The sequence below is a fragment of the Vulpes vulpes genome, chromosome X (assembly GCF_048418805.1).
Source record: "Vulpes vulpes isolate BD-2025 chromosome X, VulVul3, whole genome shotgun sequence".
NCBI lineage: Eukaryota > Metazoa > Chordata > Mammalia > Carnivora > Canidae > Vulpes > Vulpes vulpes.
Window position 1 is genome coordinate 117,841,788 of NC_132796.1, and position 24,716 is coordinate 117,866,503.

General features: G+C 41.2%; 1 long non-coding RNA gene across 1 annotated transcript; it reads left to right on the top strand.

Moving 5' to 3' along the window:
- The first annotated feature begins 18,266 nt into the window (after window positions 1-18,266).
- On the top strand, window positions 18,267-22,789 carry LOC140596209 (uncharacterized). The gene is made up of 3 exons (XR_011998244.1): window positions 18,267-18,402; window positions 19,225-19,262; window positions 22,652-22,789. It is a non-coding gene; the product is annotated as an uncharacterized lncRNA (long non-coding RNA).
- The last annotated feature ends 1,927 nt before the right edge of the window (window positions 22,790-24,716 follow it).

Here is a 24,716-nt window from a genome sequence, read left to right on the forward strand (position 1 = left end):
GGCCCCTTGGCTTGAAGAAAATTTGCCTGGCTACTAAAGAATATTACTATCATCGGCCCCCTCCACATTTCAGTTGTTAAAAAATTTCCTTGCCGTGATGTTAAATGTGGATCCAGTCAGAACTGAGTTTTAGGCATGAAAAATCTGTGGCCCTTTTGTCCTTGATTAATCTGGTGACATTCTAGAAAGGAAGCCTAGAAGCTTGAAACATCCTTGCTCATTAATAATATACTTTTCCTTTTGGTAATATAAACATAATTCAAGACCCGATTAAAATGTCCCAGTTTTTTTTTTTCAGGAAGAAAAGAGCATTTATAACTCAACTTTGCCATATGTTCTTGTCCCAAGTGCTTGTCATCTCGATTAAATTGCTCAGAAGTGTGTGCAGTGTAGAAGCTTTGGCAGAGTTGGGCACCATATTTCAGAGCCTCATCTGATCTGTTTGCACGAGTGGCGATAAAGGAGTTGACTTGCATACTGGATCATGTGCTATTTGTAGCACATCCCTGAGACACCATTAATCAAATTCGCTTGATCTCTGCCTCAACTCATGATGCGCGTGGCCTGCCGTCATCTAATTGATGAAACCTGGGACAGAACTGACGGCTGTCAAACTGACGCTCAGGGTAAATTTGTGGCTCAGTCTACTGTCTTGAAATGGAGTAGAAGGACTAGTAATGTTCCTCCAGTTCAGTCCTCTTGCTAAATAGGAACTGCGCAATGGCCTTGCCTCCATTCCAGAGGAAAGTGCCAGAGTCTGGGCCGGCCGGGAGCACAGCGGGCTCACCCCACACCATCCGCAGCACCCTTACTCCTCCCAGGACACCTTGTAGAGTCCCTAATGGAGCGCAGCCCGGACACACCAGCTCACTTGGCTGTAGGTGTGAAGTATGTTCTCTTTCATTCAGCAAAACACACTGAGTGCATGTGGTTCGGCAGGGCCTGTATGTGGACAATACTATTTAGAAAGGGCTCCAAGGGGCATTTGGACAGGATGCTTTGAGTGCGTGCAAAGGAAGAAACTAACTCAGGCTGGAGGGTGAAAACAACACAGAGAGTAGGGGAAGCTTCTGGGAGGAGGTGATGCTCGGGCTAAGTCTTTTGTAAAAATGAAAACATATCATTTTTTCCCTGTTATCACATGATGTGTATTTGCTGTAGGAAATAATCACTACTCCCAAAAAACAACAATAAAAATCATTGTAATGCCACCACCAGGAATAAGCATGGCTTACATGTGAAGTGTATCCTTTCAGTCTCTTCTCTCCTCTCTGTCCATACACAAATGCTTTAAAAATCTCCTCAAACAGTGAGTGGCTACTTTGTTACTTCCTTCATAAAAAAAAAAAAAAAGCTTAGCAATACACAATAAATATTTTTTCATGTCACTAAATACTCTTCTCCATAATATTGCATTGCATGGGGTACCCTAACATACTTAATTCTTTATTACGGGGATTTAAGTCTTTGCAAAATTTTCACTATTATTAACTATGATTAGTTAATAATACACTTAAATCTTTTTACACATCTATATTTAACTCCTTAGGACAGATCCCTAGAATGAAAATCGCTGGGTCAGAGGTTATGCACTTTTGAGGCTAAATACCAAGCAGCCTCCAAGACAGCCCCAGTGTTCCTTGCTGCTTGATATTCATTCACATCTTTGTGTAGTTCCCTCTCATAATAAATAGGGCTGTCCTGTAAGACCAATGAGATATTGCAGAAGTGGCAGGTGTGTACTTCTTTTTAAAAAGTTAAATCAAATTTTGAGATATTTTTCTTCTTCCTTTTTTGTACCTGTATTGAGGCAGAATTAACAAAAACTGCATATATTCAAGGTGTACAATGGGATACTTTTATACATGTATATGTTGTGTGTATCATTGATATCCAAAATCAAGCTAATTGACACTTCCATCACCTTGCATAGTGTGTGCATGGACATGGGTGTGTGTGTATAAGTGTGTGTGGTGAGTCACTTAAAATCTACCCTCTTGTGACAAAACATGAGAGACACCTAACTCTGGGAAATGAACAAGGGGTAGTGGAAGGGGAGGTGGGCGGGGGGTTGGGGTGACTGGGTGATGGGCACTGAGGGGGGACTTAGCGGGATGAGCACTGGGTGTTATGCTATATGTTGGCAAATTGAACACCAATTAAAAAATTAAAAAAAAAAAGATCTACCCTCTTCACAAATTCCAAATATACAATGAAGTGTTGTAAGCTCTATTCACACTGCTGTGTTTTAGGCCTCCAGAACTCTACATCTTGCGTAACTGGAACTTTGTATCCTTTCACTATCACCTCCCCATTTCCTCCAATCCCCAGCCCCTGGCCACCCCCATTCTACTGTCTGCTTCTATAAATTGAACTATTTTAGATTCTATATATAGGTGATATCACGCAGTATGTGTCTTTCTGTGTCTGTATTATTTCACTTGATATGATGTCCTCCAGGTTCACCGACGCTGTTACAGATGGCAGGATTTCCTTCCTCTCAAAGGCTGCATGATATTCCACTGTATATATAAGGTATGTACTTCTGAGACTAGCTCATAAACACCATTGCCACTCTACCTTGCTCTCTTATTTATTTATTTTTTTTTTACTACCTTGCTCTCTTGGGTTACTTGTTCTGGGGAAAGCCAACAAGTGTCATGAGGCCACTCAAGCAGCATTATTGAGTCCATATGGTGTAGAACTCAGGCCTCCTGCCAACAGCCAGCACCAACATGCCAGCATGTGAATGAATCACCTTGGAAGGGGGTCTTCCATTCTCATAAGCCTTAAGATGACTGTAGTCCCTGCAGACATCTTGGCAAAGAGACCCTGAGCCAGAATCACCCAGGTGAGCCACTCCCAAATTCCTCACCCAGAAAAACTGTTGAGATAATCAATATTTATTGTTTCTGTAAACTGTTCAGTTTGGGAATAATTTGTTATGCAGCAATAGATAGCTAATGCAATCTATGTCACTTTTGCTTTTTTTTTTTTTTTAAAGATTTCTTTGACTTTTTAGTGAGGTTTACGGGTTTGATTTTTCAAAATTCTATTGACCATTTTATTTTCCTTCTCTAATTTCTCTTCTTTGAATATTAGTTTTAGGTTGTTAGGGTTTTTTCTATTGATTTTAAGATCTTTATACATTAAGAATATCATTTTTTTTGCCTGTCATAAACCAAATATTTCCCCTCTGTGTTTATTTTCCTGGAGTGAGGTACAAAGGCACCAGGCAAAATTGGATGGTGGGGAGAGGCCATGAGGTGGCAGGCAGAGGAGTAGCATCATAGGACATGTGGGGAAGTTACAGGAGGTAGATGGGAGTAATGAGGGAGACAGGGATGTCAGGAAACTAGACCAGTGCTTCCAAACTAAGTGTTCATGACAGTCCCCTGGAAATCTGCTTAAAAAGGCCAATTCAATAGGCCTGGGCTCAGGCCGGAAGTTCCCAGGTGATGCTTATGCTGCTGATATGGGGGCCACACTTTAAACAGCAGGGATTTAGGGAGATAGTTAGGAGATAGTTTGTAGAGGAAATCTTAGAAAGTAGCAATGATCGAAAAAGAAACATTAGGGATCCCTGGGTGGCGCAGCGGTTTGGCGCCTGCCTTTGGCCCAGGGCGCGATCCTGGAGACCCGGGATCGAATCCCACGTCAGGCTCCCGGTGCATGGAGCCTGCTTCTCCCTCTGCCTGTGTCTCTGCCTCTCTCTCTATCTCTCTGTGACTATCATAATTAAATTAAAAAAAAAATTAAAAAAAAAAAAAAGAAAAAGAAACATTAAAATCACCAGTAGTCCTATGACTCAGACACAACTCTATGATATACCGAGCAGCTGGACCACTATCCTGAAGGGGACAGAGAGGCCAGGATATTGCAATATGTATTTTTCGAAGGTGGTGCTAGCGAGGTTTGTTTCCAGTGTGACTGCACTGTGAGAGTGAGGGAAGGGAGGACTTCGGGTTTCCCGTGTAGGCAGCTGAAGTGGTGATGAGTAGGGGAGACGCGGGTGTTTTGCAGGGGTGGGGGAGCGAAGCCTGCTTGAGACCTTCACTAAACTGGAGGTGCTTGCCAGGACATTGAGGGAGTGGGAAGATGCCCAGTTGGTAGTTGGTGGGTCTGGAGCTCTGGAGACAGGGCAAGCCTAGAGTATAGTAGACTTTGGAGAGAAGAGCATATGTCATGGTGGAGAGGTAAAGCTTGGGTGTTCATGAGCGTGGTGACTGCATAGCTTCTGAGAGAGAAGGATCCAGGACAGAGCCTCCCAGCTCAGGCTTCACGGAGCAAGTAGAGGAGGAGGAGTCTAGGAAGAAGACCAGAAGGGATGAGAACTGGAGTTCACATAAGTGTCAGAGGATGATTCAAGAACCACTAGGATCAGGGCTGAAAAGCAGCCATTCCTCTGTGTCCAGCTGAAGTCACCGCTAGAGGGAAAGAGACCACCATGGACAGCATGAAGCCGGGCTGGGAAGTGGGGAGATGTGAGAAGCAGCAGTGGTCGGGCAGTGGAGGAGGGAGATTCTATGTATCTTAGACTTCAAGGACTGATTTTTTTTTCTCTGAGCTTCGGTAACAGACGGCATTATGGATTTCTCAGATAATACACTAAATCTTACTTTTTGCAAGATTAGCTAATAAGATTAGACACTCTGAGCTTCAGCTCTGTGCCAAACGATATGTGCATAGATGGTCATTTTTTACTCTCCCAACACCTTGGGAGGTATATAGCCTGCTTTAAAAATGAAGAGACTAAGGGTCAGAGAAGTCAAGCAGCATGTCCAAGGTCACACAGCTGGTCCCTAGCAGAGCTGAAGTTTGGGCCCAGTTAGGGCTGATAACTAAAGTGCCTGCTCAACTTGGGCTCAGCCCTAGCACTTCCATGAGCACCCAGTGGTGAGAAAGAGCGGGGGGCAAGAGTAGCACTGGTTTGGATCATGGCAGGCAGTGTTGTAGTTGGGCAGGACAGTTGCTTTGCTTAGAACACGTGGATCATAGTGCCGCCACATTTGTGTTCATTGTGAAAGATTTTGTTTCCTATAATTCACTTGCATGCTCTGTTCCAGTGGTGCCTATCAGACAGATCTTTGAAATAAGCAGGTTGTATTTTCCTCCTCGGCTTCTGAGATGCCAGAATCTTCTGGCTCTCCTCACGACACTAGCTGCTGCTTCTTCCTCCCTTTTGGCAGTTTCTCCTTGTCTACTCTTAAGGGTAGAGGGTCATAAGGCTTCTTCCTCAGCACCCTCACTTCCCTCCTCTCCACTCATTGCCTTCCTGGTCTAATTCAAAATCATGGCCTTAAAAACCGTGTATGTGCTCCTTCCAGATTTACATTTCCAGCCTGGGCCTCTCCCTTGAACCCCAAACTTGTACACCCAACTGTGAGTTTTGCATAGCCTCTGGGGTGTGCAGTAGACAGCTCAACCCAAACTTCCCATCTCCTCCCCTAACCTGCTCTTCTGCAGACTTCTGAATCTCAGTAAATGGCAGTTGCTCAGGCCAAAACCTTAGAGTATACCTTGATACTGTTTTCTCCTACCCTAAATCTAATTCATCGATAAAATCTGTCCATATTCCTTCTAAATATAGCCACTTCTCACCATCATCATGGCTTCTATCATAGTCCTACCCATCATCATTATCATCACCATCATCATCATCATCTCTTACTAGAATCACTACAGTAGCCTCCTGCCTGCTTTACCCTGCTTCTGCCCTTGTCCCATTCAATATATTCTCAGCAAAGTTCCTCAATTGAAGTTTAAAAGTAAAACTTAGATCATGGCACTCTTCCACTCCAACTCTTGCATAGAGTAAAATCCAAAGTCCTGCATAATCTTCCTCCTATCCCCATCTCCTTGTCTCTCCCCCTTGCGCTTAATGAACAAGGTTGGGAGAGGGGATACAATTTGCTTCAAAAGGAAGTAAGGCCCATAGAGTAGACCAGACATAAACGAAAGAAAAGACAGGTTGTGGGTATGGAGACAGGCATTGTTATAGTGAGCTTGGGTGTGTTGTAATTTTTGCTTGCTTGTTTGGTATTGTTTTGAGTCTTTTCATCCCTTAGGATGTGCCATAGAAAACCGTAATGATCAAATATAGACTATGAACACAAAAATTAAAGGGCCACTTGTCTTGATTACAATATTCTTGAACCTAATAAAAAAAACCGTGGCAATTTTAGACTCTGATAGAATCTGAGATCAACTGCTCCACTGCACCCTCATTTTGTAGACTGGGGAGTAACTAAGAGAAATTACCTTATGCACATCACCCAAGCCCCACAGCTCCATTCCCCCGCTTCTTTTGAGCAGTGTTGATTGGCTGTTGTGATGAAGGCTCCCAGCAATTGTGTTTTGGGGACTCAGTAAAGTACTCTGTGAAAGATTTCCTGAATATCAATGATCTTGAAGATGGGTTCACTTTTTTCTGATTTCACATGGAGTTGAAGTATTTATTTTAGAGGCTAAGTGCTCTAATCACCTACAATATACTCCATGAGACGTTTTGATTCAAGGCTTGTCAGTTGATTTCTGCCAAGGTAGTATTTTGATATCAATACATTATTTCTAGTGCCTGTAGAACATAGGGCTCTGTGTGCTCTGCTGTCATGTGAAGTTTAAAATCTCCTAATGGATCAACAGATTTTGAGCGAAATGGAAACCATTTAAAACTTTATGCAAAAATGAGTCAGCAAATCAAGTCATAATAGTAACTTGAAAGTGATTATAGATCCACAAAACTAAATGGGCTAAAATTGCATGCACACATCTAATTATGTTGTACTACCTTTCAAGTTTTTAAATAGAATTCTCAGTTGTTAGTTCTTGAACCTCAGCTTGCATTTTGGGAGAAAATTACACACCTGACTGAACCAAGTCACATCAATCCATGCATGTCAGTGAGAAGCCTGGGCTGCTGTTGAATCTGGATGGTGTCATGCTGCCAAGCAGTATAGTGCACACCTGAGGCAAGAGTCAGACATATAGGTGCACAACATGGATTTGAACTGTGCAGGTCCATGTTTGTGTGCAATTTTTTTTTTTATAAATACAGGACAGTGCTGTAAATGTATTTTCTCGTCCTTACGACTTTCTTAATAGCACTTTCTTCTCGCTAGCTTGCCTACTATTGTAAGAATACAGTATGGAATACACATAACATATAAAATATGTGTTAATTGACTCTTTATGTTATTGGTAAGACTGCCAGTCAACAGTAGCCATTAATAGTAAAGTTTTGGGGGAGTAAGAAGTTATGCTCAGATTTTCAACTGCATGGGGGATTGAAGCCCACAATTCCCATAGTCAAGGGTCAACTATACAGACAAACTCGAGAAGCATTCCAGAATTGCCTCCTATGTGCTCTAGCACTGTTAGACAACGTACAGGTGCGAGAGTGGAAGTCATGCTTGGTTTGGTAGGAGGAGATGAACCAGAAAGCATAACTAGGTCTGCAGTCCAGTTTGAGACGAAGAGGATATGGGCTCGTTTAGCTCCTGTGCATGGTATAGTACTGATTTTCAGAATAAGGTGAGTAACGGCTCTCTTTTCATCTGAACCCTGAGGAGGAGAAAGTCAATGTGTCTTGAGTACTGGGCTGGAAATCACAGAGGAGATTGCACAGAGGAGGTAGGAATAGATAAGGTTGACACAGAGGAAGCAAAGACAACTCATAGTTGAGCTTCCCAATTATTTCTTGTAGAAAGACCTCCTTAGAAAATGTACATTGGAGTTGGATGAAGAAGACTGTTCACAGCTCAAAATGTCCTGCCCACCACTTGAGGCCCTGCCTCAGGCTCTGCCAGCCAATGGAATGGCTGAGTGGATCACCATCCATGCAAACTTGTGACTAATTTGTAGTGTACTGGGTGGGAAACTGTGGTATAGAGAACTTAAAGGTTCAATAACCTGCACCGGCCTTCTTAAACCATTTTTGGAATGAGGCAAGAGGGTGAGTGAATGGGATCTCAGTCAGTCCATCACCTACACTTGGCGTTGGAGCAGCAAAAGATGGCTGGTGGCAGCTTCCTGAGGTGCAGTGCCAGGGAGTGAGGAGAGGAGGCCATATGTACACAATGAATAAAAGCCAAATTGGTGGTATCTTTGCTGCACTCCCCTTGCTTTCCTGCCTTCTGTAGGTTAGCTCATTGCACTGGCCTGCTCTAAGCCACCAAAGTTCTTTCTGCATAGGCTGTGGTGCTTTGTGTATCAGCACTCAATATATATGTGTTGAGTGAGATTGAATAGATAAGGCTGCTGGCCAAAACCACTGCCCTGTGTGTTTGGGCTACTGCCCTGCGCAGATACAAGTGTGATGACAAGGGAGCGTTTGACTTACTACTTCTCTTCATCCTTGTCTCCAGGCCTTGCTCAGTGAGCCCAAGATTCACTTCCAAGCATAATGACTTCCTAGTTACAGTTACACTTTAGTTGAGGCCTCCCTCAACTAACAGGCTTGTGTTTTAAGCCAGATTATATAAAAGAAGTAAAACATGGACATTTTGACACCTGGTACATCATGGATGAACCTTGAGGACTTTATGCTCAGTGAAATAAGCCAGTTACAAAAGGACAAAGACTGTGTGATTCCACTTAGATGAGTTGCCTGGAGCAGTCAGATTCACAGAGACAGAAATAGAATGGTGGTTGCCAGGGGCTCAGGAGGAGGGAGGGGAGGAATTGTCTTCTAATGGGGACAGAGTTTCAGCTTGGGGGTGATGGCTGCACAACAATGCAAATGTACATCTTGTCACTGAATGTCACACTAAAAATGGTTACGATGGTAACTTATGTGTATTTCACCACAATTTTTAAAGAAAAGACAAAAGGTCTGATGTGCAGACCTCAGTAAGAGAAAACTCCATGAAATTTGAGCAATAAATTAGATCTTTGTTTTATCATTAAAAGAGGAAGCTCAGTGTATCCAAGTTGCTATAATTTTCAATCACATTTTTCAACGAGCTGAGTCACTTTATTTTCTCCTGTCTTCTCCATTTTAGTTTTGAAATGGATTTAAAAGTGCTTGGATAGGTAAGAGAACTTGTGTCAGCTGAACTCACTGGCAGGCCTCATGGACACCAGGAATGGATGAGGGCGGGGAAGAGCACATGGTGAGGGCAGACAACCATTGAGAAATGTGGCCAGGAGTGCCACTCACACGCCATGAGAATGAGCCCTGGGTGGGGGGGCTCCTGCTCTGTGGATTAATCCTTGGAAAAGGATACTCCTTAGGCTATCTTCCCCATGGCTTCTACCTGAGGCTTCTGGCACTTCCTAAGAACTGGGCTGTGATCTCAACCGAGTCACTGACTTGTGAATTTGGACCAGTCCCTTCTTGGACTGCATGGTGTTTTGGGGCCCCTGTAGCCCTGTCACTGGTCCAAGCCTCCTTGGAGGTCCAAGCCTCCAAGTCTCTTACCAGCAATAGCTCCCATGATGTAGGAACAGTGCTTTCCCCAGGGACCAGATTCCATGTTGGACAGATGTTATGGGTTGAGTTGTGTCTGCTTCCATTCCACACCCTCCAAAAAGATATTGAAATCCAAACCCTCAGTACCTCAGAATGTGACTTTTCTTTGAGGTACTCTCTTTATAGATGTAATCCAGTTAAAATGAAGTCTTTAGTGTGGGCCCTAATCTAATAAAAGGGCCAAATTGGACACAGACACAGACATGCACACAGGGAGAACACCACATGAAGACACAGGGGGAGGATGGCCGTCTGCAAGCCACGGAGAGAAGCCTGGAACACATCCTTCCCTCACAGCCCTCGGAAGGAACTGACCCTGCTGACACCTAGATCTTGGATTTTTGGCCTCCAGAGTGAGACCCACACATAAATCTGCTATTGAGACCATCTACTTTGTTGGTACTTTTTAATTTTTACGATAGCTCTAGAAAATTAATGCAGCAGGCAAAGCAGATTTTCCCCAGATTTCCTTCACTGGGAGCTGACAGTGTGACATATGGCTGTTCCTAGTTACTGAGGTCCCCCGAGAATTCCTTTCACCTCAACTCCCAGAGCAGGCGTCAGAGGCTCCTGGGAGAGTTAGCCACTGTCTTAGCGATCACTTGTGTCTCTTCGTAACAGGAAGGTTCTTGAAGTGAAAGGAGAGAGAAGGCTGGTGATGAAGGGTTTCTGTAGCAGAAGTCTTTAAGCATTTCCTGGAACAGGAACTGCATGAAGTGTCCTCGCCTCAGTGACTCATCACCATAGCGTACCTGGAAGAGGGAAACTTCTGATTTACACAGCTCCTCTTAATGTGTTCTTGTCACTTAGAGAGGGAAGTGAGTTCAGTGCTGAGGTGCTAGGCTTAGTCATGCAGCCTCTCAACGCTCTCTAATCAGTATCACTTGGCCATTGCTAAGGTTTTCGTAAGTCCATCAACAGCCTCTCACCTCTTCTCAGTTCATTATTTCATATAGTTAGAGGGCCTGTTATGGGAGATACATACTGTCATCAGCAGCTCAGACATAAAATTATGCTGTGTATATAGTTGGTCGAAGTACCTCTACTCAGCTCATCACGATTTTTCCAGTAGGACCGAGGAAATTGCTGCCTGATTATTGTCTCCAACCCCATCAGTTAAGGAGCCTTTTCTAATCCAGTGTCGAAAGACTTGACCAAAATAGGTTTTGTCTCAAAAGATTGATGCTGAAAAATGAGATGAAGAGCTGTTCAAAGTAGTTTAGGGAACACTATCTTCCTCAACAAATCCTTTCTGGTTTAATTTCTTGGCAGTATGTTCCACGGCCTGAATCTGTGCAAAACGTATAGCAGCTGTGGTAGCAAAGATGTTGTGTTGGAAATTAAATCAGATGTGTTGATTTTCTACTGAGATCCTGGCATCTTTTCATAAAGCTTTTTGTTATTATTATTATTATTTCAAAGAACTGTTACAGGAAAGCAGCAAGGTGAACATTGATTAAGAAATTCCCCAATTGTGTCTTTCCTAAGTTGTTCTGTCCTCAACGGGTCAGTCCTCTTCTCTCTTTACACTGTATCCTAGGCCATCTTGTCCACAGCCATTGCCAAATACATTTCTCCAGGCCAGACCTCTCCTCTGAGTACCAGACCTTAGAGCCACATGCCTCTTGGACACCTCCACTCAGTTGTCCTGCAGACTCCTCAAACTCATCCTGTACAGGCAAGTAAAAAAGCAAAAATCACCATCATCTTATCTCACTTCACTACCTGGCATCTTGAGGACTGGTCACCCACTGGTTGGCCAAACTCTGCAACTCGTCCTTCACTTCCCGTCCTCCACGACTTTCCCTTTAGCCCCTTCTCAGTAACCTAAGAACTCAGTCTTCTAAATCTCTCTCACCCTTTCTAGCCTTACCAGCTCTCCAGTGATTTCGTGGTGTTCTCACTATAAGCTGCTTTATAACAACATAACCAGGAACCTCATCCCATGTTTGGCACTCAAAAGTACTACTGGTTTGCAAACTGTCTTTTTCGTGTGTGCTCAATAAACTTTTCCTAAGTACCACTTCAGTGATTTGTTGGTTTTGCCTCCATTTTTATGAACTTTCGGCACCTCCTTAGACTCTATTGCTTTAATGCAGGCATTGTAGATTCCCATGCAATTTTGAGAAATAGTAGATATATATCCTATTGGGGATCTGTCCAGAAACTCTGTCTGGTTTCCTTGATAGTAATGCTTTGTGGAATTATAATATAATTTCACAACCAGGATATTAATATGGATACAAGCCACTTTTTCAGATTTTTCCAGTTTTGCTTGTACCTGTGCACATGTGTGTCTGTGTGTGGTGTGAAACTCTATACAATGTTGTCCTCTAGCGGGCTTATGTATTCACCACCATCCCCAAGACACTGAACGGTTCTTCCATCACCATACCCAACCTCCTCCCAGTATCCACATTCTGGTCCCATCTCCAACCTCTGGCAACCACTAATCTCCTCTTCATCTCCGTAATATTGTCATTTCAAGAATGTTATGTAAATGGAATTGTACTGTATGCAGGTTGTCCTGTGTATCATTAGTTCATTCCTGGTTATTAGTCAGTAGAATCCCACATTATGACTGCTAACCTCAGTTTATCTACCTGTTCACCCACTGGAGGATATCTCAGTTGTTTCCAGTTTGGGACTGTTAGAAATAAGCTTTTATAAACATTCATGTATGGGGTTTTGTATGAACACAAATTTTAAAGTCTCTGGAATAAATGTCCAAGAGTACGGTTGCTGGGGTGTATGGACGTTGCATGTTTAGTTTTATAAGACACTACCAGTTTTCCACTATTTCCACTTTTTTCCACTTTTATAAGACACTACCAGTTTTCCACTATTTCCGGCAAAGTCTGGGTGGCCCAGTTTCTCCACATCTTCCCTAGTATTAGATGGTATCACTGTTATTTCTAGCCATTTGGAGATGTGTGTAGTGATATCTCATTGTGGTTATAAATTTGCATTCCTCGATGGCTAATGATGTTGAGCATGTGCTTTTTGCAATCTGTATACCCTCTTTGGTGAAATATATCTTCACGTCTCTTGCCCATTTTCTAATTAGCCTGTTATTTCTTATTGTTGGAATTTGAGGGCACATCATATATGCTACATACAAGTCCTTTGTCAGATATGGGCTTTGCAAATATTTTCTTCCAGCTAGTCTTTTCATTCTCCACATGGGCTTTTGAAGAGCAAAGTTTTTACATTTTTGCCGGGTCCAATTTACTGATTTTTCCTTTTAGAGATCATCTTTCTGGCGTCAAGTCTAAAATTCTTTGCCTAGTCCTGAATCACGAAGATTTTGTCCTATTTTTCTAAAACCTTTATAGTTTTATGTTTTATATTCAAATACATGATCCATTTTGAGTTAATTTTTGTATGAGGTGTGAGGCTTTGGTCTGTGTTCATTTTTCACTTAGAAATGTCCAGTTGCTTCAACGCCGTTTGTTGAAAAGGCCATCTTTCCTCCACTGGATTTATTTTGCACAGTTGTCAACAGTTAGTTGAGCATAGTGGTGTGCTGTGCTTCCTTGGGTTTTTAACCTTTTCAGGACTTTAACTGGCACCAGGTCCCAGTATGCCTTGCCTTAATTTCCTCTGAGACATATGAAAAGTGAATCATCATTTTGTAATGATACCAACATTATAATTAACAAGGATTTTGCCACAATAGCAAATTAAACTCTGATCATGCCATGTGAATTTAACTTGATCATTGTGAGTCTCAACTCTTCAAGGGGCTAATTCTAACAATTAAATTAGCCTGAAGCCATAGAGAATTGTGTGATGAATCAGAACTAAGAGGGGAAGCTTCAAAGCTATTAGGTCATAATAGCAGGTGGGAGTGACCTGGCTGTGAAGTTCTGCAAGCAAAAGCAACTAAAGATCTTTTTCTATTCTATCTATCTACTAAGTGGGCATTTACTTATAAATAGTTTTATTGCCCTACACAGCAGTTGTGTTCTTAGAAATGTGTGTTCATGTCACCCTCCACTGTATAATGTACTAGAAAGAGCCCTCCCTGGACTGGGAGACGGTGGACCTGGCATCTAACCCCAGTTGTGCCTCTGACCTGCTAGCTATGTGACCTTGGACAATCCCTACCGGTTTGGATGTCTTTCAACTCTATGAAATACAGTTCAGTTTAGCAATATCTTCTGAGTGCCAAGTCTGTGACAGGTTTGTGAGATATACGGAGATAAGCAAAACACAAACCTTGCTCTCCAGTTACTTTCTCCCTTGTAGATTATACCTGCAGTTTATTAAGCACTTACAATAGGTCAGCTGCTATGCTAAGCACTTTATGTGTTAAACTTTCTTGAATCCTCAAGTGACTTTGTGAGGCAAGAGGTAATATCATCCCCGTTTTACCAATGTGGAAACTAAAGCTTTGAGAGGTTAAGTAGCTTGTCCAAGGCCATACTGTTGGTGGCTCTTTAACTACCACATCACATCAATTGATGTCAGAGGACAGAGTTCAAGTGGGCATCATATGTGAGATAGGATCTTAATCCAGTACTGAAGGTAGCATTTTGAGAGGAAAGAAAAACAGAAGTTGATATATTTATTAGCACTTTACAGGTGGAGAAGCAGAAGTTTAAAGATGGGCTACGACTTGTCTGAAGTCACGAGATAGATAGTCCAGGACTCAAACCCACATTGTTCTTTCTTACGGTAGAGGAATAAGGTTCCTCTTCTAGGCGAAGGCCAGCCTCTCGCCTCCTGCAGTGGATCCCATCTTCTTCTCCTTGGGGATCTGTCTCTTCATCAATTACTCCCTGTCACCTATGGGAATGACCTCTTCTGGGCTCATTCGCCCCAGCAATTAAATATGTCCAAAAATCTTCCTGCACTAGAAATACTTCCCCGTATCCTATCTCAGCTGCCTCTCAAGCTAATGAAATCTCTCTCTCTCCTACTCTCATAGCCATCCTTCTAGAAGGAGTTGCCTGTACTCAATGTCCTAAGTTCCTTGCCTCTCACTCCCCTCCCACTGTACTCTGGCTTCTGCCTCCAACACTTCTCCTATACTACTCTTACCAAAGTCATCAATGACATTCTTGTCACTAAGCAATATTTCCTTTCTCATCTTGCTTGACTTCTCTGCAACAGATAACGAACTTGACCAATACTTCCTCACCTGAGGGTTTTAACGTTGGCTCATAAGACATGGTGTTCTTCTTTGTTTTTCCTATCTCTTTCTCTCCTTCTGTGTCTCCTTTATAGGTTCACTGTCTTCCTACTTACTTATACTGTATTATTCTTTTGACATATTTGCTGGATCCAATCTGCTCTTATTTTGTAAAGGACTCTTGTGTTTTCTCATGAAGGATATTGCTCTATAGTTTTCTTTCCTTATGTTTTTCTCTGGTGTTGATATCATGGTAACACCAGCTTCATAAAGCTATCAAAAAGTGTTTATCCTTTTCTACTGGAAGAGACTGTGTAGAATTTATGTTAATTCTCCCTTAAATGTTTGGTAAGATTTTCTAGGGAAGCAGAAAAGCTATCTAGTCCTGGATATTTCTTTCTTGGGAGATTTTAAATTATGGATTTATTTGATAGTTATAGGATTATTGAAATGATATGTTCCATATTTAAGGAGTTGTAGTTTCTTTATGTTTTTCAAAGAACTGGTCTATTTTGGTCTGAATTACCAAACGTATGTATGTAGAGTTGTCTGTTGTATGCCCTTATTATCATTTTGATGTCTCCAGGGTCTGTTATGATATTCCCAGTTTCATTCCTAAATTGGACATTTGTGTTTTGTGTCTGTATTTTTTTGTCAGTCTTGCTAGGAGTTTGTCAGTTTTATTGATCTTTAAAGAACCAATTCCTTCTTTTATTGATTAAAAAATTATTTCTCTTTTCAAGTTCATCAATTTCTACCCTTTTTAAAAAAATTTCTACTCTTATCTTTATTACTTCCTTCCTTCTCCTTGCTTGGGGTTTATTTTGCTCTTCTATTTCTGGGTTCTTGAGATGTGAGCTTAGATTATTTATTTGAGACTTTTTCTTTTTTAAGCATTTAGTGCTATAAATTTCCCTCTTGCCTCTGCTTCGGCTGTGTCCCACAGATTTTGGTATTTTGTATTTTCATTCAGTTCAAATTATTTTTTTATTTTCCCGAGACTTCCTCTTTGAGCCATGCATTATTTAGAAGTGTGTTAGTTAGCTTCTGTGTGTTCATAGAGTTCCCAATTATCTTTCTGTTATTGATATCTACTTTAATTTCATTTTGGTTACAAAATATAGTCTATACGATTATAATGTATGTGTGTTTATGTTCTATGGGCCCTTGAAATCAAATAATGATAGTCTTATGACTTTATTCTCTTTCCCTAAAATTTTTTGTCTCTTCTAGTTCCTTTATCGATATGAACTTTAGAATTCATTTTTTGACATCTATTATATGTAGTAAAAGGTTTTCTTGGATTCTTATTATGATTGCTTTGAATTGATAGATCAATTTGGGGAGATTTGATATCTTAACAATATTGTCTTTCAAACCATGGACATGATATATCAATCCATTCAGTTAGGACTTCTTTCATTTCTTTCTTTTTTTCAAAGTTTCATTCATTCACTTATTTATCCATTCAACAATTCATTCATTCAGTGTCAGTGTTGTGGCAGATACCGGGAATAGAGTGGTGACTAAAGCCGATGAGACCTCAGCCTTTGGGGGAGACAGACAGTAAAAAATGACAGTGGAATGACGAGAGACATATCAAGGATGATTACCTCATCCAATAGGAGCTGCAGGGGAAGGCAGGAGGGGGGCACCTTGAAGGCCTCCATGAGAAAGAACCATCCAAGCTGGGATCTGAAGGATAAATAGGAGTTTTCCAGGTACAGGGGAGAAGGCCATTACAGACAGAGGAAGTAGGGATGCCAAGGCTTCCTTCCAATATTCAGCCTCATTATGGGCAATCTGGTTTCATGAGACACCAGCCTTTGGGATGGGGAAAGCCCCTAGGGACTAGTTTTCAGAGAGGGACTCTGAAGCCATGCAGGTATGGTTATACATGAGCTGTTAGGAGAGCATGGTTTCAATGAAGTCTGGCTGGCCGATAGGCTGTTAGAAGTAGAAAGGAGGGACTTAAGTGTGTGTATGTATATCCTCATCTGTTTTAGGGAGGAGACTGGATTTGGGGTTTGAAAAGGTAAATTGGGAAAGGCATGTGAAGCCTTAAATGCCAAGTTAACAAGTTTGGACCTTATCCTGAAGGTTTCGTGGTAGTACCTGAAAGGTTAGATCTGTGTTTTAGAAAGAGCAAGCTGGCTGTAGTGAGAATGGATTGAACAACTGGCTTAACCCTTGTCTCTTCTAGAATGCAAGCTCCATGGGAGGAGGGATATGTTTTGCTTATTACTGAATCCTCAGCCCAATGCCTAGCACATGGTAGTGCCTCAATAAATTTTGGTTGAATAAATGAACGAATGAAGTCATGGCAAGTGTTCAGACAAGAGATGGTGCAAGGCTGAACTATGTAGTGACAAGCTTCATGTCATATCAAGGAGGTAAGATCAACGGGTTTAGGTAATCAAAATATGCATAACCTACATAGCACATGCCTTAATACAAGGTAAGCAAGCTTAGTATCAGTGGTAAAATCTAGGCTGCTTCCCAGGTTTGACTTGAGGTTCTAGGAACATCAACAGCCATTGAGATAGAAGCAATTGTGGAGGTGGGTAAGTATGAAAGTGAACATAATGAATTTAGTTAGAGACATTGAACTTTGAGGAACTGTCATGTGATTATTGGCAGTGGTGATCCAGGAGGTGCTGTAGACAATCCTTAGGTACTCTGTACTCAGCTTTACCATGAGGCAGCCAAGGCCCAAACAACAGAAAAAAGTTCAAAGGCCACTGTCACCCTGAAGACCTGGATCTGATTTGGGCATGGAAAAGTGTGGTTCTCAGGAGCTTATGGTCAAGAGAGGCTCTTTATGGGCCAACTAGACCAGCTTCTTGCTAATATTTTGAGGAGCTTGATGGTTTTTTTTGGGAGGATAGCTAGAGCTTGGAAAAGAGGGAATGATGTGGAGTTTGAGTAGTCATTGTCATTGAGAAGAGGTCTACTGAGCAGGCTTCCCCATGGTCCAGGCTCAGCAAACTGAAATCCTACCTCTTCTAACTCTCAAGACAAAATAAAAAACAGAAGCTTGACATCTAATACTCCTTTCACTCTTCGACACAACTGAAGATTTTTCAAAAGCTGCAAATATCTAGACTGGATTCCAGTTCTGATTGTGAGCAAATGATTGAGTTCAGTCTTCTTCCCTCCTAGATACCTGGCTCCCTCTGGTCACTGTTTTTCTTCTCATTCCCAGCAGGTCCTTGGGTACCAAGCCAGAGCCCTTGCCTGCCAGCCCACCTTCCCTGTTGCCCACCTGCCTGTATGTCTCCCCATCCAACTGGTCAACTGGCTGTCCAGGCTCTCAGGGTCCCTTAGGCTGCTTCATTTCTGGTTGACTTTGGCAGCCTAGACCAGAGGACTATCCACAAAAAGGATTCTTTCTGTGCCAGTTTACTTGTGAGTCTTCTGATGAAGGGAATGAATCGTGCAACAAATAGGATCTTGTCAACTAGCCAATTCTATTCTTTGTAGTTCCTTAGGCTTTAGATGTAGACATATTAAGAATCACCTAGCTGGTTGAGCCTGGGAGTAACAGCCTGTTCCCCTGGGGCTTTTGCAAAGACCACTCTGGGCAAGAAATGACGAAACCTGTCTCAGAAGAAAGATGACCAGGCTGGATACTGCCACTCTCCTCTCCATTGGAGATAGGTATTTTCTACCCACAAAGCACGTTACCACTGTTTGCCATTGAGCAGTCAATGACAGAAAGACCTGGCCCTTCCAGGAGCCATCAAGATTGGCTGGGCTTATGGGCACCCTCCTCTGGTTCTGGGCACACAAGGTAAGTGCATCATTTGTGATCATGATCAAACTGAATCCTATTCTTAAATCAAGTGTTGGCCTCAGTTATTAGCTCTTTGTATTCTTTTAGGAAGATTCCATTGTTTGGCTTTTATCAAAAACATTTATAGGGGACAATTGATTCGTGACTGGTACCTCCTTGTCTAGCTGACCATACTGAATTCTGTAAATCCTTGGGCCCGGTGATACCTTAGCTCTTGTTCTCAAGGAATTAATCAGATTAAATTCACATTACCGCATTACAGTTTTTTAAGGCATTTTGACAGCCACTAAAATACTGCACAACAATCCAGTGAAGGCCACACAAGGCAGGAATTATTATCCCACTTTATAGAGGTGGAAGCTGAAGCTCAGGGCAGTGAAACAGCGCAAAAGTGGCTGGACTGAGATCTGAACTTAGTTTACTTTCCAGGTCAATACTTGTTTCATTCCCTCCCACTAGCAGTACTTTGCCTGTAAGGGGTCGTGTGGAGCCACTTGGCAAATGATATTCATGAGTCTGGTTGGAGACGAGTGGCAGCTGAATTGGGCTTGATGTTTTGCTTTGCTGTGTTGCAACCTTGCTCAAGTGGTGGAGGATTGGGCTGCTTTGGTTTTTAGCTTTTCAAGAAGTTATGTTTTGTCAAGTGTCTGTGCTTTCTACAGATCAGCTAATCCACAAGTGTGCTCTCTAGTCTTGGAAATTCAAATCAGAGTACTTTGGTTTTCACTAAGAAGACCTGACTTCTTTTGTGTCTAGAATTATAGAATCTTAGAGCTAAAACGTGACTCAGATTATTAATTCATTTTTTTCGATCAACAGGCGAGGAAACCAAGGCTCAGAAGGGAGTAACAGTCAAGGTAACACAGCTAGTTAATGGCAAAAGCAGTGTGCAGGAGCCATTTCAGAAGAGCTGTCATGTGGTAGAGGGAGCAGATTTTCCCTGTGAATCTTGAAAGCTTGGGAGTAGGATCCATGGCAAATTTGAGTAGGCTCTAAGGAAGCTGTCCACTCTGTTACTTTTTTTTTTACTCTGGGTTTCTTTGAATTAGGGCCATGTAAGGGAGATGGCTACTGAGGAGTCAGAGAAGGCTACAGGATGGGGTTGGAGGACTGTGTCAAGAAAGCTCATGGAAGTCATATAAGACTGAGCAGGCAACGGTTTAGCACCTGCCTTCGGCCCAGGGCCTGATCCTAGAGACCCAGGATCGAATCCCACATCAGGCTCCCTGTGTGAAGCCTGCTTCTCCCTCTGCCTGCGTCTCTGCCTCTCTCTCTCTCTCTCTGTGTCTCTCATGAATAAATAAGTAAAAAAATTTTAACAACAACAACAACAAAAAAGACTGAGCAGGAAGCCATGGCCCACCACTTAGGAGCTTTATGGCTTTGGACAAGTGACTTAACCAAAAGTTTTTGCCTCTGAGCCCTCCCTTGTCTGTAAGATGGGTATAATAACCATTCTTGGGAATATCAAATGAGGGAACAACATACATAAGTATTTATATATAGAGAGAGATCTACCTGTGTATATCAAAACACACTGATAGACTGATAGATAGGTAAAGGTAGATACATTATAGATAGATGATGGATAGATAGAGAACCCATGGAGAGATATCCCCTCTGTGAATGGACAGTTCACAAAGTCCATGAGAGCAGGCCCCTCTTGACTTGTTACCACTGTAGTCCATTTTTCAAAAGGCACCAGCAACCAAGAAGCTTTAGCACTGAAATGCATGTATGTGCTGGGTCTGTAAAAAGATGATATCATTAACCATCAGGGCTGTTACAAGGATTAGGTGAAGAAAATAACACTGATGTATTTGATACGTATTTGGATAGAGGAGATCTCCCAGTGCCTGGCACACAGGTGACCTTAAAAAAAAATGTGGAGAGTCAAAAATTTGTGGAATTTAAGAAAGCTCTGAGTATATCAGGCAGCCTGTCAGTGGCCAATAATGCCCGTGTGCTCAGATGAGTTGGACAGTGGTATTATATTGGTATTTGTGAAGAGTGCCATATTCTTAATAACTGTAGCTCTCTGGGGCCACTTTTAAGATCCCAGAATAAGTGGGTAATATGGCTAAGAGGGAACAACATTCAAATTAAAGAATCTGTGGTGGTAACTAGTTGAACTCGGCTGGCAATTAAATATGAGCCAAGATGTGGTCTGTTACCATTTTTTTCTCATGACCTGGCAACTTACATGACTGAAACTAGAAGCACAGATGCCACTGGAATCTTCCCAGGCGCTGGGCCCTGAGGTTGGTAGATGACCACACTGGTAACATGATAGTAGAACAACTAGAAAATTGCAGCGTTTCAGGGGTGGGAGGAAAGTAGCTGAGGCTTTTAGTGCTATGGATAAAATACCCTGAGGCTTCTTTGGGGTCACCTGTCTATGGAGGAATCAACTAGATTCAGCCAGAGCCTCGAAGAAGGTGGAGCTGGGGTACCTTGTGTCTCCCTGTGCCATAAAGAGCCCATTCCAGAGCCTGGCACTAGAAGATGCTTAGCAAACATTGGTAAATGAGTCCAGATGGAGACTCATGGATTATTGAGGACCCCAAAGAGCTTTTGTTTATGTGGGTTATATAGCTAATGTTATTTAACAGAAATGGAAATTAAGGATGAGATAATTTAAATAATTCTTTGTTCATGTAGAAGTAACATTTTTTTAAATTTTATTTATTTATTCATGAGAAGCACAGAGAGAGAGAGAAGAGAGAGAGAGAGGCAGAGACACAGGCAGAGAGAGAAGCAGGCTCCATGCAGGGAGCCTGATGTGGGACCCGATCCTGGACCCCGGGATCACACCCTGAGCCAAAGGCAGATGCTCAACCACTGAGCCACCCAGGCATCCCAGAAGTAACATTTTTATAAAAATGAAAACCTGTTATTTTACAAAACAAAAAGAAACTTTATAAGAGTGCTATTGTTTTATATCTTTGCAAATCTCTGTAACATTTGGATTTTCCCACCAATTTCTCCATTCGATCTGTTGTCATATGATATATCATGTAGACTCTTGAAAACTCCACTGTACACTCATGAGATAAAAAACAAATCATGTGTTAGTGTTATTATGAAGAAAGTTGATCTAGTAGATGCCCTTAAAGGCTCTCAGGAACCAGAATCTAGGGTATATAATCTAACAGGGTAATTTCTGGATCATAGAGTATGCCCATTTTTAACCTTACTCAATATTTGCAAATTACTCTCCAAAGTGGTCATAACAATTTAAAGAATCAGCAACAGTGTTTGGGAGTTCCAGTTTCTCATATTTGATTCAAAATTTGGGGTTATCAGCCTTTAAAAATTTTACCAATCTAAGGGATGGTTTATTTTTTTATTTTTTAAAAATTTTTATTTATTTATTCATGAGAGACACAGAATGAGGGAGAGAGACAGAGACACGGGCAGAGGAAGAAGCAGGCTCCATGCAGGGAGCCCAACGCGGAACTTGATCCCAGGTCTCCAGGATCACGCCCTGGGCTGAAGGGGATGCTAAACCTCTGAGCCACCAGGGGCTGCCCTAAGGGATGGTTTAAATTTGCATTTCCCTGATTACCAGTGGAGTTGAACATATTTTCATGAGTTTATTCATGTTCTCTCTTCTCTGAATTTCCTGTTTCTATTTTTTTGCACATTTTTAGAATGTATTTGGTTTTTAGGTATTGATTAATAAGAGTTTTTAATATATCCTTTACATATTCTACTCCTTTGTTAGGAATAAGGGTTCCAAATATTTCGTCTATGATATTGCTTTATATTTATTTTTTCCCAATGACTCTTGATGCAGAGAAATTTTTAATTTTCATGTAATGAAAATTATCAATCTTCTTTTTACAAGTTATACTTTCTGAGTCTCACTTATTTAATTCTTCCTTACCCAGAAGTTATACAAATGATCTTAAAAATTTTCTTCTGAGTGAAATAAGTCAGTCGGAGAAGGACAAACATTATATGGTCTCATTCATTTGGGGAATATAAAAAATAGTGAAAGGGAATAAGGGGGAAAGGAGGAAAAATGAGTGGAAAATATCAGAAAGGGAGACAGAACATGAGAGACTCCTAACTCTGGGAAACGAACTAGGGGTGGTGGAAAGGGAGGTGGGCGGGGGGTGGGGGTGACTGGGTGATGGGCACTGAGGGGGGCACTTGATGGGATGAGCACTGGGTGTTATGCTATAGGTTGGCAAACTGAACTCCAATAAAAAATAAGTAAATAAATTTTTTTCTTCTTAAGGGACTCCTGGGTGGCTCAGCGGTTGAGCATCTGCCTTCGGCTCAGGTCGTGATCCCGGGATCCGGGATTGAATCCCTCATCAGCCTCCCTGCGAGGAGCCTGCTTCTCCTTCCACCTATGTCTCTGCCTCTCTCTCTCAGTCTGTGTCTTTCATGAATAAATAAATCTTTTTAAATTTCTTCTTAAGATTTTAAAAATTTTGTTTTCATGTTGACTTCTTTAATCTACCTGAAAATTGACAAAGATTTTTGGTATGATGTTGGGTAAAATGTACTTTTTTCATTTCCCTCAGATTATCTATTTTGTTCCATTAGTCGGAGTCCCCTCACTTTGTTTTTATTCTTCAAACTATTGTGCTTATTTTTAACTCTTTACCCTTAAAAATTTTTTATGAAGTATATAATGCATAGAGAAGAATATATAAATTGTTCATGTACAGTTTAAAATTATAAAATGAACACCTAACTAGCACCTTGGAAGCCTCTTGTAAACCTTTACTTGATCACATCATTTTTAATCCTGTAGACTACAGGCAAACACTGTCGCTAATGTTAAATTAAACATTCACCTGCTTTTTATTATAATTTTACTGTTCATGTATCCTCACTGTGTATTGTTTAGTGTTGCCTGTTCCTTATATAAATGAAATCATAGCACATGTTTTCTCCATGTTTTCTCTTGTGACTTACTTCTTTCACTTATTATGTCCCTAAGATTCAGCTTTGTAAGATGCACATAAGTATGATTCATTCATTTTTCCTGCTGCATACTGTCCCACTGTATAAATATACCACAGTGTATCCTACTATTAATAGATACTTGGGTAATTCTGTCAGGTTTCTGCACATTTCATATACTACATTGACTATTTTTATATGCCTCTAGATGCATTTATGAAAAAGTTTCTCCAAACCAAGGAATGTAATTGCTAGGTTATAGGGTAAGGGCATGCCAGTTCCAGCAGGTAATGCCCAACATTTCCAAAGTAGTTGTTACATTACTAGCAGTGGTAGGTGCAAGTTCCTATTGCTCCATATTTTGTCAACAAATATTCTCTAATTTTTTTGGCCTTTGCCAATTTCGTAGGTCTGAAATATATCTCATTTAGTTTTAATTTACATTTTCTTTATTAAAATGATCTAATGTTTATATTCATTATAAACATTTTCTTCAAAATGTGTCTTTTGTCCAGTTTTTAGATTAGGTGATAATTTCTTACTGATTTTTAGAAAGTTTTTTATATATTGCCTATATTAATTTTTTATTAGCTTTATATACTTAAGTATCTCATTCCAGCATGTGGCTTGTCTTTGTTACTTTCAGTAGGGATTTTTTTAAAAAATTTTTATTTATTTATGATAGTCACAGAGAGAGAGAGAGAGGCAGAGACACAGGCAGAGGGAGAAGCAGGCTCCATGCACCGGGAGCCCGATGTGGGATTCGATCCCGGGTCTCCAGGATCGCGCCCTGGGCCAAAGGCAGGCGCCAAACCGCTGCGCAAGATCATCATTTTCTTTAGCGGTTTTTGCTTGCTTCTCTAATCTGAGGTCATAAAGCTGTACTCCTGTGTGGTCTTTTAAACATCTTATAGTTTCATATTTACATTTAAGTCCAAGAACAATCTTCAATACAAATACAAGTGATTTTCATATGGTGCAAAATAGGGATTTCTTTCTTTTCTTCTTTTTTTTTTTAGATAAACTTCTGTCCCAGAATCATTTGTATTATATAGTACATCCTCTTCAATGATCTGTAATTACTTCTCTGTCATCAGTCGAGATGCTGTGTATGTGTGTACTTATTTCCAGACTCCATCCTATTCCAATGGACTGTTTGTCTACCCTTGCACTAAAACCACATGGTCTTAATTACTATAGTTTTTCTATTAAATTATTTTTGTTAGGAAGATGCAATGTGAAAGAAACAAAATTCAGGCATCAGTGTAACATCAGGTAGCAAATTTCTTATCATACAACTCCTTAATTATTCCTTAATTATTATCAGAGGTGAATCATACACACACAGCATTTATAGCACGTCATTTCTGTTGATCGCTATAAATATT